A 4,867-nucleotide genomic window follows, 5' to 3' on the forward strand; every position below is an offset into this window, starting at 1 on the left:
GGGGGGGGGGGGGGGTGGTAGCTCCTGCGATAATTACAAAGCATCGCGATAATTACACCATATTCCAGCACGCAGAACTCGAGGCGACTCACTCGAGCGAATCTTGCGGATTTTTGGAGGATCGATGATTTATTTGCAACAGCTCGCCGAGCTGTCGTTCCCGCCCACATTGTTCTTCCTCTCCCGCGAATGACGGCGTTGTTGTTCTTGTTATACATTTCTTCTCGGCTGTTCCTTCATTATCATTATTTTCCCTGTCGCCACTCGATTCGGCCGAAACAAGGGAAGCTTCCAAAGATCGTGATTTTCGGGGCGATTTCGTACTTCGCGGTTCGCCCCGGTTAATGATCCATGGCCAAGGACTTGGCTGAGTGTGGCTGAGGACGTCCTTATTCCTTTCCAAGCAAGTTCTTCAGCCTGACTTAAAACTGAAGTGGTACACAATATCGTCGACGGGTCAACGACACCCCCCTGGACCCTTTTTTTCCTCTCCTCGCAGACCCTTTCTTCAATTAAAGCCGAAGGTATCGACGGAGATGATTGAACATTGTTTACCACAATGCAGTAGCATGTACAGGTTGCGCACAGCGAGAGTATGTAGTACATAGGAGCAACTGGACCATGATTGACGACGTGATGTCTGCCTCTCCTCTCGTCTCTCCTGCACCCACCTCACTCGATCCTCCCGTCTCTCTCCATCTCCGTCTCTCCCCGTATACCGCTCTAGCTCCATCTCGCTCTACTACCTTCGCGCTACTTCGAGAGGTAGTAATCCTCTGTGAGCCGAACATTGCGCCAGAGGCGCACAATCCTCGGGACTCCCTGCAACCATTTCAATCCGCTACCAGCTCTCCCGTAATGCCGTACGCTCGTGTCTCTCCGTGTCCCTTCGTCAGCCTCCGGCGATCCTTCGACTTCTCTTCCTTCGCACAGGGACACGATCCCTCAACGTCTATCTTCGAATCTCCGAGATTGCCTCCTCTATTACCGGCTCTACTTTGGATGCTCTAGCAACCTCGTGTCAGCCTCCGGCTCTTCGCTGACTCTTGGACCTCCAGCTTCCATCGCGAGATACGCATTCGCCCTTTCGCCGGGTCCTTGATCAACCCGCGGAAGCAGAATTCGCATTTACGATTAACGTCGTTACAGATTTTTTAATTATTAATTTTTTAACAATCGTTATGGAGTTTTGACATGCTACTGACGATGTTGAATTTATCAAGTATGTATATACGTTTACCTTTGACCCCCCGTGCAAATATGTGCCGATCGCAAAAATGATCCGAGACAATGACCCGACTGCGGTTCACCTGGCTGGAATGAAATCGCAAGCGTGAAGGCGATTCCTTAGGACGAAGTTGAGGTGAAGGTAGGAACGTGCCCGCTCCGGGTCAACCAACTCAAACGTATGGTTGAGGTGCTCCTCCTACTCGGTTGCATGTTGTGTGTGCCCCCTACTCCGGGATCAGGAGACTCGTGCCATCGAGGTGCTCATACCGCGAGATCTCCATCCGCAGCTTCTTTTCTCGAATTTCAGTTTCTCCGCGAACCCGCGCCACGGACACGCGATTTCGCCTACTGCTTTGCGCCGTGCGTTAACTGACCAGAAGCAATTAACCGAAATTTCATTTATTTATAAATGACAGCCCGATCCTCCTGTTGGCAGCTCCTTCGATATTTAAACAAAAAAAAATATTTCCTCTACCAGTTCTGCTCTTTTTCTTTTCTTTTACCCTTTTCTTTTCATCTTCGATTGCCTATACTTTTATTACCGTCGTCGGGTCATGCATCGGGTAGCTATTGATTGCAGGAATTATTCTTACACCCGAGTCTAATTACTCCTGGATAATTACTCATTTATTACTTACCCGCCGTTACCGCTTGGGTTTTGCTATTTTTACAACGAACCTATATTCGCGCCGGAGATGAATCACGCCGCGCGAATCTCTAACAATGCAAATATTTCCTTGGTACATTAATCGGCGAGACTCGTGACGTGTCACGTCGAAATTTCAATCTGATTCTCAATAGCGTTACCTGCTTTCAAGACACTGACCTACTTACGCCGTATTGGGACGTCGTTCACGGGTCGTGTTTAATAATGCATTTAAAAGCCGCGCTTTTGTAATTTCACGATAATCGCACAGCCCAGGGGTTGTGGGCTTGTAACGTTTGTTATTCCAATTTACCGGAACTACCGCCGGACAACCCACAATAATTGCTATTAAATTGCCCTAAGATTCAATCTCGTCACGTTATTACGTTTATCTGTCGTACGGACATCAGGCTTATCGATTAATCATATAGCAGCTTTCCACGTATCTGATGGGCTGTCTGTTTAGATTTCGCGATATATCCCGCAACGAGGATTTCCCGTAAGAGCTCGTATGCCACTTCTGGCCTTTTTATCCGCTACCTTTTTTTCTCTCCCTTTGTTTTCTTGGCTTTCGGGTAAACATGAATGAGCCAATTGTGCTCGGGGCTGATATTGCGTGTCCCATAAGAGGAGTTTCACGTTCGACGTCCTCGACACGCGATGCACCTCCAGGTGCAGTATCCTCGTTGCGACTTTTCATTATCCTTGTCTCTTTCTATCCTTATCACACCAATATACCAGTAAACAACAAGGATGCTCAATCCCTTTAATTTCTTTGTCTTCGCTCTAATCGCGGATAAGCGCTAACGTGCTGACGGCAATTTCGTGCATACGGACACGTATATATGGCTTCGAAAAATTCACTCCCCAATTTTCCACAGGGTGTGCACGTATGCACCGATTCATTCATATGGATATTTTCAGGGCCAAAAATAGGACAGCGATAAAAAAAAGTCTCCCTTCCCAGACCAACGGATCGGGCCACTGACGTTTCTTTGGCTGTGTAAACGGAGTTTTTGCCATGTGATTCTATTTGAAGAGGCAATAGGGGAGTGCGAGACGTCCCTCGGCACCTTGTGTATAATGTACAAACCCCTTTTAAAAATTAAGTCGGTCATTGCACCACGACAAATGTTCTAATGGGATTCGGGGCGACGTTTATTTTCTCGTTCAAAGCTCCCATAATCGACTGCATTTAGATACGTAAGCCTGGTGATGCCGTCGGTGGTGGAGTACTACAAGGTGTTCTGGAATGTTTTTTTTTCTTCCTTTTTTCTTTTCCTCTCACAATACTCAGCCACTCGCCGGTGCATGCGAATATGAATAACACTTGGAAATGTTTGGTCAGGTGAAGGTCGCTACCTCGGCCTTGCACACGGTAATAACTCCCCGGCGCACGTTTATGCGTCCAGCTTGTTACAGGCGTCCGGCAAGTTGAATTAAGGAAAGTCGAGGCTGTGCTTTCCCTGCGACACAAAGTGCAACCTTTTCTACCTTAAGATCTCTAAATACAATGAGGATCATACCGTGCCCGCGTAACTAGCGCCAGGACGTGCATAGATTTACGAGCGAGTCTGGCATTGGTCCAAAGCTGAGTTAGCATTTATCCTGAGCTGCTTTTCACGACGTGCAATGGAGTATGTATGGGTTGCGTTATGGGGTCTCGTGGCGGAGTGGAAAGGGCACTATATTACCCTATAGAGCGCTAAATTATGCGCGAGAGCTTTTTACGGCCGCGGAAATCGTCCTGCCCGGAATATTCAGCTTCTACGAAATACGAAAAAAAGGGGTAGCTAGGTATTAAAACCACCGCTCGGACTGATCTGTCTTTCGAGAAGATGCTTGTTCAAAAAATTTTTTTTCACTTTTTAAAAAAAAACACCCGATCTTGAATCTTTCGATAAACGACGAGAAACCCTGAAATTTAAAGATTGCAATTTTTTTTTACCTTTTTGACAAATCGCCAAAAATTGCGCAGTGTTTTGGTTCCGCTCCGATGACTCCCGTAAGCAACGTGCGGTAGCGACGGGGGACGTGAGGTATATATAAAAAAAAAAAAAAAAATGAAAAAATATTAAAGAAGCATCATAAGGGGGGAGAGGGGAGTACTCGTTAAAGCACCGAATCATCAGCAGAGCCCATAGTCGTCCAATTAAAAGCAGCGGAGAGTCCCTGGGCAATAAGAAAAAGAGAGTAAACAAGAAATAATAAAGATGGCCCAAGAAGGAAGATGGCTTAAGAATACGGTAGCTAAGCTAAGTTATATTTGATGCGTTGATAATTAGTTTTCGAGAGAGGCTGGGCCCTCTCTCCGGTTCGAGCTGTCAAGTCCACCATTTGTTACCCAATACGACTCGCTCGCCAAGAACGATTCCAACGAATCCTACTTGACTCCAATTTCATACCAATTTTTCCCTCGCATCATTATACACCCAGGTTATCATTATTGCCCGCAATGATAATATCGAGATTTAATACATATATATACATATTTTTTTTTTACATTATTTTACATACAAGAACATAAATACGGGTCAGCACCTAATCCTTATCTACTCATCCAATAGGTATATACGCATAAGCTATACCTATACCCACCTATCTTCCGCAAGGCGTTGCCTCCATTCGAAAGTGGCGATGCCCGGGCCCTTTAACTTATCTCGTTGCATTTAACGATTATCTACGGAGGATGAACCGTAGCGTGTTCTTCCCGAACAGGGCCGGTTAAAGTGCACTGTATCCCGAGGCAAAAAGGACTTATCCTTCATCTCGAATGAGGCGCCCTTCAACGCGCTCTACCTTCAGGACCCGTCACATTCGGTGCATCGCTCACCCGATACACGTGCGCTGCCATGCATATGTACGGCTTACAGAACAAAAATATCCTTGCAAGATTTTACATTAATTTAATATCGATTTTAAAATTATCCATATAAGCATACAAAAGTAGTATACCTCGTATAAGCTCTCCACCCCCTGCCCCCCCCCCCC

This window comes from Cephus cinctus, unplaced genomic scaffold (genome assembly GCF_000341935.2).
Source record: "Cephus cinctus unplaced genomic scaffold, Ccin1 Ccin1_scaffold0101, whole genome shotgun sequence".
Taxonomy (NCBI): domain Eukaryota; kingdom Metazoa; phylum Arthropoda; class Insecta; order Hymenoptera; family Cephidae; genus Cephus; species Cephus cinctus.